Raw genomic sequence first — 13656 nt, 5'->3', positions numbered from 1 at the left:
GCCTGTACGCGTGCTTGCTTGGGCAAAAACACATGGCCGTAGCATATGCCACCTAGGCCAGCCCACCCCATGTGCACTAGCCCCCCTTCCATGGACACCAGCCTGTCACTGCCATGCACACCCACGGCCCACTCCTCTATGCCCCCTCAGCCCGTGCCCCGTAACCCATGTCCCCAGCACATAGGCCCGGGCCTCATGCCCCACAGCCTGTGCCCCCATGGGCACAGACCCACGCCCTTGTAGGCACTGGCCTGTGCCCTTGCCTCATGCTTATGTGCTGACCAGCAGGCCAGCCCACGCATGCTGGCCAGTAGACCAGCCTGCATCTACACGTGCACCATGTGCTGCCCAACTTTCTCACCCACACGCCACTACCCATGCCCTATGCACCACACACCCATGACATTGTCCACATAGCTTGCCCCCATGTCCCATGCACTTCGACCCAATCATTCGCACTGTCAACAATGGCCAAGATGGTGTTTCCGCTGGCCCAGTAGGTGAAGGGATTCCCCCTTCACCCACTTGAAGCCAAAAAATCTCTTTTTGGCTAGTAATTCTCTCTCCGAAAAACCCCTCTTTTACATAGTGGACAAAAGCCCACCCCACCCATTTTGGTCCAAACCCCTCTTTTACCCAGTGTATAAAGGACCTCTTCCCCCACTTTAGGCAAGAACCCCTTTTTGTCCATCTAGCAAAGATCTTCCCCCTTTCCTATTGCCCTAAAAAGCCTATAAATACCCCCCTCCTTTGGAAAAAACACACCAAAAATCCCACCTCACTCCATTATAGTGAAACTTTCCTCCCCTCCCCCTTTTGATTTTCTTCGAGTCTTCGGAGCGATCTTCGTCAAGATCCAAAATCTTATTCGGATCTTCGAAGTGTTCCTTGAGACTTTGGAGATCTTCAATCCAAGTTCTTAGTTCAATCCAGTTTTTTCCAAAAGTAGTGTGTTCTTCAACCCCCTCCTTTGAGTGTCCTTGAGTTTTACTAGAAATAGAAATCCCCCCTTTGAGTTTCTTCGGGTCTATGAAGAGATCTTTGTTAAGATCCAGAACTCTATTCGGATCTTCAAAGTGTTCTTCAGGACTTTGGAGATCTTTAATCCATTTTTCGGTCATTCCATTTCTTTCCAAAATAGCAATCCTAGTGGAAGCCCTGTTCAAGTGCCCCTTGAATCTTTCCAGGTATAGCCATTCCCAATGGAAGCTCTGTCGAAGTGCCACCTCAGCCTAGCCCTCTCTAAATGCCAGAGTGCTACCTCAGCCTAGCCCTCCCTAGCCTATCCTCAATGGAAGCTCTACCGGAGTGCCACCTCATCCTAAGCCCAAAAATAGCCTTCCCTAGCCAAAGCTTTGTCCGAATCTAAATCCAAAAATAACCGTTCTTAGCCGGAACCCTGCCCGCATACCATCACAATCAACATCTCTCAAGAAAGGAAGTTTGAGGTCAAGACCATCTTCCCCTGAGCCAGGAGAATCCAAAAGACAGTCTGAGCTGGTATTAATTAGGGGCCCACCCCTCTTAACCCGAAATAGGGGTTAAGTTCATGTATAGTTTCTCAACCCAATCATCATCACGTAGACTTTATATAGACCTTGTTTTAGTGTATATTGTAGTTTGAATTCAGTTAATGTATATATGTGTGATAACTTAGCCATGCATGTGGAATAGTAATAATTGTGAAAAATGTTTGTTCTTAAGCATCTAGTAGGAAGACTGCTTGAACCGGGCAAATTGGGTGCCTAACACCTTCCCAATTCTGTAACCTGACACTTACCCTAAATCTCTGGACTAGACCAACTTTCGGACCCTTTTCTCAGGAATCACACCCACCCACGGTTCCTTGGCCCATGACCCTAGGTGGCGACTCCAAACCCCATTCGTATGATCCCGATCCCCATATTGGACCATCATCAAACCCCCGTCTCAAATGAAGAATTTTACACTCTTACAAAATAAGCCCCCACGTATCTCCGAACATCGATACGGCGGTGCGGGGACAGTAAGAAAAGTACACACGACACATCCCTCCCTCATTAAAAAGAGAAAGAGAGGAGAGAGGACAGAATCGATGCCAGCCCTATTCACAAAAGGGTGGAGTCCATCTCCGGCTGCTACCTTCACAGTGGCGACTCCACTGGGGACAAATGTCAAGCTTTCGATACTAAATGCTACCTTTAAATGCAAGAACATTTTCCACCCCATTTGTTTGAAAACATATTTGGCTAACCTAAGTTTGTAATTGTATTTACTAACCGCATCATGTATCGTGCTTGAAGTGAAATCATTTGGCGAGGGTACTCCCTGTCATGCGCACCCTTGCGGAGGTCAGTGCATGACATACTAAGTACTCTGAGAGCAAATGATACTCACTTTCTGTACAAGAATGGAAGGTATCGTCAAACGGTGAGGATGTTGTAATTGTGCCAGCACCCTCAGGGAGGTCTGTGCACTTTATGACATTCTGAGATCGAATGCATCATCAAACTGCGAGGATGCTCATAATTGTGCCAATACCCTTAGAGAGGTCTGTGCACTTTATGGCATTATGAGATCGAATGATGGTTACCCTACATTACACTTTTGCACACAATCACTCATGGTTCCACCACCCCATGGCCAGTTGCTTAACCTCGTGTGTAGTCACGAGTAATGGGCAAGGAAGTCACCCCCTTGATCTTGTACCTATGGGTATATAAAAAGGATCACGTACCTTGCTTATATAGATCCTGTCAAGGAAGCCTTGTTGGTCCTATTGCATCCACCGCATGCTCGCATCATATAGAAAATAGATGAAGAAGCTAGGAGCACCACAATTTAACTGTAGAACTTGTGTGCTGTCTAGAAAAGGAATGTTCCTACACTATATTCCCATCATAAAGAATTGCTTCCCTAAAGTATGTTTCGGATAAAAGGTGTCCCTCCTCCTTAAGGAAAAGGTCCAGATACATGACTCAGGGGCAATCTTGTTAGAGTCACCTCAAGTCCTGAAAAGTCTCGAGAAAATCAAGAGGAAGGACACCTAGTGGGAAAAAGAGCAAGGTAAGCATGACTTTATTACATGGAATGTCTTATGGGAATATTCCCGATAAGCCATTTGTATGAATCTCCTATTTAAGACATTGAGTGGTACAGGGGCATCGAACCCTATCCACCCGCTATCATTAAGCGGACTAACTTTAGATGGATCGTTGGTTGTTAATCTAGTGAATGTGTGAACAATGGGTTGGGAATTCAAGAATCATAAAATAAGCCACTTTTGGTTTAGGCACAATTTCACACCACAAGTATTATCCACAGTCCCTTTGGATGTTTCAGGGTAATCGGTTGACTCGCTTAAGTCCAGTGTCACCTCCATCATCTTCTCGAGACTATCTACCCCCAAGTGATTATAGCCCAGTTAGTATGGATCCACACGAATCTGAATCACCCAAATAGGCCTGGGTCCATCCTGCGGAAACCTTGCAAATAGAAATGGCTGAAGTCAAGAGAGGGATAGCTCAGATATTACATACACTTTAGAACCCTCCCAGAACTGATCCTAGGAATGAGCCGGCATCGACTATGGGAGATGTAGAACAGAATTGAGCTATAGGTTATTGTGGGAACTCTTCTCGAGTTGACTTAGGAGAACCAGAGCAAGTTAGGCCAACCGATCAAAAAGGATCCTCACCTACCTGTCCAAATGGTCAATGAGGGGTCTATTCTAGGGGTCCCTCCTCCCAGGGTAATGATTGAAGATGAGGAAGAGGAGTTTGCCGCACATGTCCGAATGGAGCCTCCAGAAAAGGAGAAAGAGAGGAAATTCATAGAGCAATTAGAGAAGTTGGAAAATATGATTCGAGCAGGGAAAGGCTTGGAAAGTCAAACAGTGGATTCAGAGGAAATGAGTTTCTTCTCTGGGGTAAGAATTCCCAAAAAAATTAAATAGTAGACTGATAGGTTTGATGGGTCAGGAGAACCCAAGGCTCACCTCAAAGTTTTTCTCAGCATTGCCAAGTCATGGCAACTTACAAATAATCAGATGGGGTAAGCCTTCATGCTAACTCTACCGGGACCAGCACTAAGGTGGCTCACATAGTTGGAGTCATCCCAAACTCAGAATTGGGCAACGATGGTGAAAGCCTTCACCAAATAGTACTCATACAACACTGAAGTGGATGTGAAGTGATGAGAGCTTGAGACGTTGAGGCAGTAGCCTAGAGAAGGATTCACCACCTTCTTAATGAGGTTTAGAGATAAGGCTACCAAGATGGTAGATCGGCCTTCGGAAGCAGAGCAAGTGGAGATGTTGATAGAGAACTTATCAAAGCCTTATTATGATGTTCTTTACTACCAACATCTACAGACTTTTGAAGCATTGATAGCCATCGGCACACAGGTGGAGAACAAAATCCTAAAAGAAGCCCAATACCAATGATACTCCCAAGATGTAGGGAAGAATACCAGAGTCAGATGAGGAAAGGGTCCAGAAACTAATGTGGTGAGTGCAGTTTAGCAGTCAAGCCTGCCAATGACTTCCTCACAGCCATTCATAACATAGGCAGATGCACCCTCTCAAAAGGCCTCTCGTCCAAAAAGGCGGTTTTCTGATTTGGGAATGCCCATGACAACAGTGTATGAAAATTAAAGAAATAGGGATTGCTAGGGATAGTGGCTCCAAGAGTAATCAGAAACCCTCCTCCAGCTTGGTATAGGGATCATGAATATTGTGCTTACCATACTCAGAAAGGGCACACCATAAAAAGATGCATAGGTCTCCTACATGTGATCCAGCACTTGGTAGACAACGGGATGATTGAAGTCAAGGTCAAGCAATCTCCCAATGTTAACACCAATCCACTCCCTGATCATGTGAACAATCTAAATGAAGAAGCCACAGAGAGTGACCCCACTCAACTTATTATACCTAGAGCTCGAAAGAACCATATGAATGCCCGCATTTATAGGAAACACATGAGTCAAAGGGCTGGAGTCATAAGGAGTCCCAGAAGAAGAGAATCATCAAAAGAAGAATCAGAAGATCGGACGCCCACTATTCATCCTTCCTCATCAATAGAAGAATCCACCATACCATATTGCCAACCTCCACCATACCTTCCACCTTCACCATATTATTAGCCTCCGCCATATCATAAACCTTCCCCCCACCATCAAGGAGAAGGAATCTCCTCATCCTATCTCCTGCAATCTTCATATCCTACCTCTCACATTACATCATCTTTATACCATCCCGCTTCTTATCCCTTATCACCCTCATACCAATCCCATTCTTAGAGTTTGGTATACAACCTAAGAGAAGAATGGATGGATGGTTACAATTGGAAGGATATGCTTGCACTACCAGATTCCACAAAGATGACTGCATTAACAGGATCAGTGAATGATTTAGGAGAAGACCAGGAGAGTGATCCCACTTCTCTAATTCTGCCCACTGTATCTTCAAAGGATAATCCAGAGGTAATTGAAGAGGTTACACTTGATCTTCGCAAAGCAGAAACTGCATTGGTCATAGGGGAATAGGTCAAGGAACACATCTCCCTAATCCATATAGGGAGTGACACAGAGAATGATGAGTCAGGACTGGTCCAACTTTGAGCCATTGATGTCAAGGCCAAGCCTATGGAAATCTTCCTGTCCATACGCTCTAAATACTACAAGCATTTGGATGCCGAAGAATTTGATGGTCCAGAAGAATCTGATGAAGAACCAAGTGAGGGGTAAATCAGTGAAGAAGAAGATGTTGATGACGATGATGAGGACAGGAATAAAGATGAGAAGGATGGAGACAACTCTAATTCTCAAGAGGATGATGGGTATCCAGACTGGGATGACTACCAAGGACCTTGGTACAATGACAGTGATGATGAGTCAGAATATTACTCATCAGATCACCAAACATGTTTCTCAATCTATGCTATTGGTGGCGATGATTTAATAGTTGATCCGACAAGTGGCATTTACCCTTCCCTCTGTATGGGAGGAGATGACTCTACGTCAGATTCAGAAAGTGATGAAGGATCTAGAGAACCGATGCAAGTTTATTTGGATGAACCCAAACCCGCATTAGAGATGGAGGAAAAGTTGTGTGAAGTGTAATCCAACACATTGAGAATGCAAGAAAGAGTGGAAGAAGTTGACAACATGCTGGGTGGAGTAACTGTCATTGACTGTTACTATCATGAGCAGTTGGATGATCTAGAGGAAATAGGGCCAGATGACACTTTTGCAGAGGTGGTAGATGCTACATTCCAACAACTTTCCAATGCAGTAAAAAAGCTACGAGCCAGGGATGTGGATATTTATGGAGGACATCGACTTTTCATCCCAAGTAGGAAGGGAGAATCAGAAGAAGAGGATGGCCCCATGGTGGGGATAATCACCATAACAAATAGTGATGATGAAGATTGTTATCCCGCAGAGATTATTGTGAAGAAACTTGTCAATATGATGGAAACTAGAAGTGGAAAAGACTACAAGGGCAAGGCTCTAGCGGTAGAATAGTCAAGGACTAATGAGGCTGGAACTAGCAGCTTGGAGAAAGAGCTGGAGAAACCAGTCTTGGCTCAACTCAAGAAGTCCCAAGCCAACATCTCAATTTGGGGATTGTTGATGGCATCCCCTGCACACCGTGAAGCAGTCTTAAAGTCCCTCACTAATGTGCAGGTGCCAATCAAAATAAATCTGGCACATCTCACACATATAGTAGGGGCAACATATGCGGTGCAATCTCTGATGTTCTTAGATTCAGAGTTTCCCAAAGGAGCCCAACACAATCGAGCTCTCCACATCACGGTAGAATGTCTTGACAAAGTGGTTCCCTAGGTTTTTGTTGACAACGAGTCTGCTTTGAATGTACTACCATTAAGATCAGCAAAGAGTATTGGCATCAACTTGGATGAAATGAGGCCGACCACCCTAACCATACGGGCATATGATAATACCAAGAGGAAGATCCTTGGCATCATTACCCTTTCCGTAAAGATTGGCCCAGTGAAGTTCAATATTGATTTTCAAGTCATTGATATACTGGCAGCCTTTAACATGCTCTTGGGAAGGCCTTGATTGCATCCTACGAAGGTAGTGTCCTCTAGTCTCCATAAAAAAATGAAGTTCATTCATGAGGGAAAGGTGGTCACAGTAGCTGGAGATCCCGAAGTGGTTAACACCTTAGCCAACAATGAAAATGGGGAAGAACAAGACCAAAAGGTCCAACTACGTGGTTTTGAATTAGATACAACTTGTGCAGCCATTGCCAAAGAAGGGTCAAAGGAGGAAGTCCCAGCTAACTATGAAGCCATCTAGAGTCGGCCAGTGAATCAGATTATGAAGAATATGCAATAATTTCCAACATGGGACTAGGGAAATATCATCAGGGAGTTCCAAAGTAGCCTAGTTTGGTAGTGCACAAAGGAAAGAATGGTCTCAGGTACACTCCTCCGACTAGCAAGGGCCAGAAAGTGCTGAGGATGACTAAGAAGATCTCTGTCTCTTATTACCTTACTCTCAATGGGTATTTTGTAAAAAAAAGAGAGGATTTCCCCTTTTGTGGAAATGTGGAGCCATGGTTTGATGAAACTGTAGCAAAGATACAACCAGGATTTGAAGTGTTTTTACAAGACGAGTTCGACTGGGTGACTCATGAAGTGGAACAACAGAAAATGCCAGTCAATGAAAGTGACCAAGATAGTTGCATCACTAGGATAGCAGAAATGGCACTGATTGAGACTGGGTCTTCCTCTTGTGATCCTACAACATTGATCCAATCGAAGGAGGCACCAATCCCTCAAGTTCTCCTGAAAAGAGAATGGGAAAATAAGATAAGGCTCACCTGGAGTCTGCTACTTTCCATTGATTTAAAAGGCTACATTTGCTCCCTACTGCAAGAGCCAAGAGCCTGAGAGCTGCATGAGCTCAAGCCTCGTCCTTTTAGAGGAATAAGTACATGTGCAAAGCAAAGAAGAGCACAGAGAATGATGGTCTGTATGTACTGTGCCCGAACCAACTACAATGGAAAGTCTCATAAAGGTGGTTAAAGATGTGACCAAGGCATCAGGATGGCATCCCTCAACAGGATTGAAAAGATGGACTTCATAGAAAAGGGATTGAACGGTCCCCACCAATCTTCACCTCTCAAAAAGTTTGACTTTCGAGGGCACGAGATTGATCAGCTGGTATTCGTGAAGAAGCGGGCATCTGTCCAGAGGAACCATTGCACCCTTGAAGAAATAGTAGCAACTTTTTCAAAAGGAGAAGAAGGCCCTTTGCCACACCTCCTCATCCATCAAGCCATTGAACTACTCCTGAACTGGACAAGCATTGGAGAAAACTTTAAGTTTGCTTATGCTATTGAGTCAACAAGCCTAAATACCCCTAGCAAAAGCATCAAGCCAGGTATCAAGTTTGTAGTCAAGTCTGTTGATTTCATGTTGGCCTCCCCTCTTGAGGAGAGTCCAGAGTCCTTATATGTCGAGTCTGTTACTCCTTCTTTCATTGATGAAATTTTTGATTCCGAGTATGACTTGCCTCCTTTTTCTGATGATGTTCTTAATAAATATCAAGAATCAATAAAACAATACAAACCAAAGAAAGCCCAACCCATCCATGAGGATACTCAGGTTATTAATCTAGGAATAGACCAATGCCTTCGAGAGGTTAAAATCAGCACTACCCTTGATGATGAAGAAGTAGAATAGATGTTTAATCTTCTGAAGGAATTCACCGAGGTCTTTGCTTGATCTTATGAGGATTTGCTTGGTATCGACCCCAACATTGTGCAACATCGATTGCTGACTTACCTTGGGGCAAAGCAAGTAAAACAAAAGCTTCGAAGAATACGGCCAAAATGGAGAGGGAAAATCAGAGAAGAAGTTGTGAAGTAGTGGAATGTGGGGTTTCTACAAGTGGTGAAGTACCCCAATGGTTGGCCAACATTGTACCAGTACCGATGAAAGATGGCAAGGTACGAATGTGTGTGGACTTCTGAGATCTTAACAAAGTGAGCCCTAAAGATGACTTCCCATTACCTCACATTGATGTATTGGTGGATAACACGGCAGGGCATACTTTGTTATCATTTGTGGATGGATTCTTGGGGTACAACCAGATAATCATACAACCAGAAGATCGTGAGAAGACAGCCTTCACCACTCCATGGGGAACCTATTGTTACAAAGTTATGCCTTTTGGACTAAAGAATGTTAGGGCAACTTATCAGAGAGCAGTTACAACCATATTGCATGACATGATGAACAAAGATGTGGAAGTCTATATGGATGACATGATAGTAAAGTCAAAAGATCAACAGGGGCATATTACCACGCTAAGGCATTTCTTTGAATGAATTAAGAAGTATTAGTTGAAGTTGAACCCTCAGAAATGTGTATTTGGGGCAATAGCCGGAAAGTTGTTAGGCATCTTGGTGAGCGAAAGAGGCATTGAAGTCGACCTTATCAAGATCAAGGCAATTCAGGAAATGTCCACACCTCAGACTGAGAAGCAAATACGAAGATTTTTTTGTCACATCCAGTATATTAGGAGATTCATAGATCAGTTGACTATGATCTGTGAACCAATTTTCAAGCTACTAAAGAAGGATTAGCCCACTAAATGGAATGACCAATACCAACAAGCTTTTGACAAAATCAAGGGATACCTCATGAACCCACCAGTATTGACACCGCCAGTGGAAGGAGAGCCACTTCTATTGTATCTGTCTGTAGGAGAATACTCTATGGGTTCTTTGCTAGCACAGAAGGAGACAAAAGAAGGGGCAGACCATGCCATATATTATCTCAACAAGAAGTTCCTGGAGTATGAGACATGGTACACATCTTTGGAAAGAACTTGTGCTGCATTGACTTGGGCAACGAAAAGGTTACGACACTACATGGTTTCTTATCCAGTGCACTTGATCTCAAGGATGGATCCCATCAAATATCTCTTTGAGAAACCAGCCTTAACTGGAAGGATGGCCCATTGCTTGCTTTTATTGTCAAAGTTCAACATCACCTATATTATTTAGAAATCTATCAAGGGGCAGGCCATAGCCGATCATTTGGCTGCCCACCCCACAGAAGATGGAAGATCCTTGGATGATGCCTTTCCCAATAAAGGAATTGCCGCAATGGAGGAAGAAGACAGTTAATGAATGGCAGTTATTCTTTGATGGAGCAGCCAATTAGAAGGGATGTGGTGTGGGAATACTGTTTGTCGCTCTTGAAGGACTTTATTTGCCTTCATCATTTCGCCTCGACTTCCCTTGTACGAACAACATTGCCAAATATGAAGCTTGTGCTTTGGGGCTTGAAACTGCTTTGACTATTGGTGTAAAAATGATCAAGGTTTATGGTGATTCATCCATCATCATCTGCCAAACGCAGGGAAAATGGAAGACTAGAGATGAAAAGTTGAAGCCGTATCAATAACATCTGGAAAAGGTGACTGGACACTTTGAGAAGATCTTGTTCGAATACTTCCAGAGAGATAACAATAGGTTTGCTAATGCCCTTACAACCTTGGCTTCCATGGTAGAATGCAACCCTATGGCTAGGGTACAACCATTCCTGGTAGAATAAAGAAGCAAGCCCATTTATTAGAATTTGGTAAATTCTCTTACTGTGGATGGTCGGTCTTGGTTCGCTCACATAGTAGATTTCATCAGAGAAAGGAAGTACCCAATTGAAGCAACTGACAAAGAAAAGTTTCTGAGAGGATATGCCACCCAATTTATTCTTCAAGAGGATCAGTTATACCAGAGATCCTATGATGGAATACAGTTGTTGTGTGTGGATGAGGAACAAGCTACAACCATCATGGAGGAAATTCATCAAGGTCTTTGTGGACCCCACATGAATGCCAAGATATTATCTAAGAAGATCCTTAAGCTGAGATATTACTGGAACACAATGGAAGCAGATTGCATGGACTGTGTCAGAAAATACCACAAGTGTCAAATATTTTCTAACATCATACATATCCCGCCAATCGAGTTGCATTCGCTCAATTCACCTTGGCCATTCTCCACTTGAGGTATTGTTATCATTGGAAAGGTCAACCCCAAAGCATCCAATGGCCATGAGTTCATCTTGGTAGCCATTGATTATTTCACCAAGTGGGTAGAAGCTCAGTCCTATGCGGTTCTTACATCTACTAAGGTAGCCAAATTCATCTAAGAAAATATCATTGCACTATATGGAGTACCTCAAGAATTGATATCAGATTAGGGATCTCATTTCTAGGGCAAGACCGACAAAATCTGCATAAAAGTTCGGTATCAGAAGACATCACTCTACCACTTACAGGCCCCAGACCAATGGGGCAGTAGAAGTAGCCAACAAGAGCATCAAAGTCATCATATAGAAAATGGCAAAAACACATAAGGATTGAGCTGATAATTTACCCCTTTTCCTTATGGGCATACTAGACTTCTGTGCGATCCTGACAGGGGCAACCCCTTTCTCTTTGGTATATAGGGTTGAGGTGGTTCTACCTATGGAAATCCTGTTACCATCCCTAAGGGTGCTCCTTGATAGTCAGCTACCTAAAGGAGAGTGGGTGAAGGCTAGACAGGATGAGCTCAACTTTCTTGACGAAAGGTGCATGAAAGCCATGGATAATTTGATGAAATATCAATTGAGAATGGCCCAGGCCTTTAACAAGAATGTGAAGCCTCATCATATAGAAGAAGGTGAACTTGTTCTTCAAGAACAAAGAGCCCCAATTCATGACCCAAGAGGGAAATTCAGGCCCAACTAGAGTGGTCCATTCATGGTCAAAGAAATTCTACCAGGCAAAGTTGTGAAACTCATAGACCACAACGGTAAAGAAATACCCGGACTGGTCAATATGGATCAACTCAAGAAATATTATGTCTGAAAGGGTGAATATCATGAACTACGCCCGACCTAATTACTTTCGAGGGATACATAGGCAACTTGACATGTGTAAGTGCGGTCTCAACCATCTAAAGGTAATAAATTGGTTCCTTGATTAATAATCAAAGTATCTTAAAAGATCATCATATTTTTGTGTCCCCCAAGAATCGCCATTTGGCATGAAAGGCCATTAGGTATCAGTCATCGACTCATTTGTCCGTCACTTCTTATCCAGGATTGTGTCCCCCAAGAATTGCCATTTGGCATAAAATGCCATTAGGTATCTGTCATTCCCCTATGGCCTGTCCACTCTTGTCCAGGATTCTATCCCCTAAAATAAAATCGCCACCCGGCACTAGTTTATCAAGGCCAGTTTATTCCCCAAACTTGATCAGTAAAAAAAAAAAAAAGAGCTTGATGCAACAGTGGTAAAGGCTAGTTTGAGTCATTAGCTAATGAGTAATGCTTTGATAAATCATCATATCTCTTTGTTTGTGTTGGTTTCAGGAAAGCTCATGGGCTCGTTGGATAAGACGTTGAGGAAATAGACCTTAGACATAAATATGAGGGCATCAGGATTGCTGGAATTGATGAATGTGTCATTTTTTGGCAAGGTTGGATGTGTGAAGCGACATCACCAATTACTCTGACAGGTGCCTCAACACTGGGATGCCAACCTACATGTATTTCGGTTTGGATTAGTAAATATCTACCCAACTCTCGAAGAATTTTGGATTTATATGTTATCTCCACCCAAAGGCAGTTTGTTCCGGCCATCTTTGAAGAAAGATTACTCAGAGGAAATTCAGGACTTCTTCAGATGGAAAGAAGAGGAAGTGAAGCAATTTTTTAGGTATGGGAAGATCGACATTCTGAAGGTGGCCCAAATCTTCATCCAATATCTACCAATGGGAGGAATCCATCAACAAAGATCACAAGATACTTATTTACTTTGCATGATAGCTCGTTTTGTTCTCCACACTCTCGGACATGGTGCACCATCCGTTCTGATTGAAGTAGTAAAACAGTTGAAGAAGGGAGGTGCATTGTTCCTATGGTTCTTGCAAAATCACTCAAGGGATTTGATGACATGAGCTATGGCCATAGATCCAGGCTAGATCATTACCAAGGGAGTCCTACTATTTTTCAGATTTGGCTCCTCGAGGAACTAAAGTTAACCAACCATTAAAAGGAGGCCCACTTGAAGCTCTTTGCTACCGAGATAAGAGAGAAGTTCTGGAGACCAACCTTATTATTGATTGGGAGAAGTACTTGTAGGAAAGAAATGTGCAAGATATCGCATGGAAGGGCCTAGGGAGGCCACAAGAAGATTTTTTGATAAAGACCCCTGGTTACAATTATGTAAAGTTGATGGGATAGACTCACACATCTACCTATGTACATCAGCTGACAATATGGGCTCGAGCAGATGGACCTAGAAGAGTTAGTGAACTTTCACCCACCTCAAGAATTGTCTCTCCACCTTATTACTCACCTATCCCACATGTGATTGGAACATTGTTCCCCTTTTCATGTAATTCACTTGGTAATAAAATGAGGAAGTATTGGGATTCTCGTGTAATCCCAATTTTTCTAATTGTGACATGAGTTATGGAATTGATTATGCCTGAACATTGCAAGCAAACAAAAAACAAAAAAAAAAAACTAAAAAAGAAAAGAAAAGAGAATAAAAATTTTCTTTGTGCCAAAAGTAAGTTTTCATAGAGATGCTGAAATAAAATAATAAATAAACAAGGGCAGGGAAAAAGAAAAAAAA

The sequence above is a fragment of the Macadamia integrifolia genome, unplaced genomic scaffold, assembly GCF_013358625.1.
Source record: "Macadamia integrifolia cultivar HAES 741 unplaced genomic scaffold, SCU_Mint_v3 scaffold_204A, whole genome shotgun sequence".
NCBI lineage: Eukaryota > Viridiplantae > Streptophyta > Magnoliopsida > Proteales > Proteaceae > Macadamia > Macadamia integrifolia.
This window is presented reverse-complemented; position numbering follows the sequence as displayed.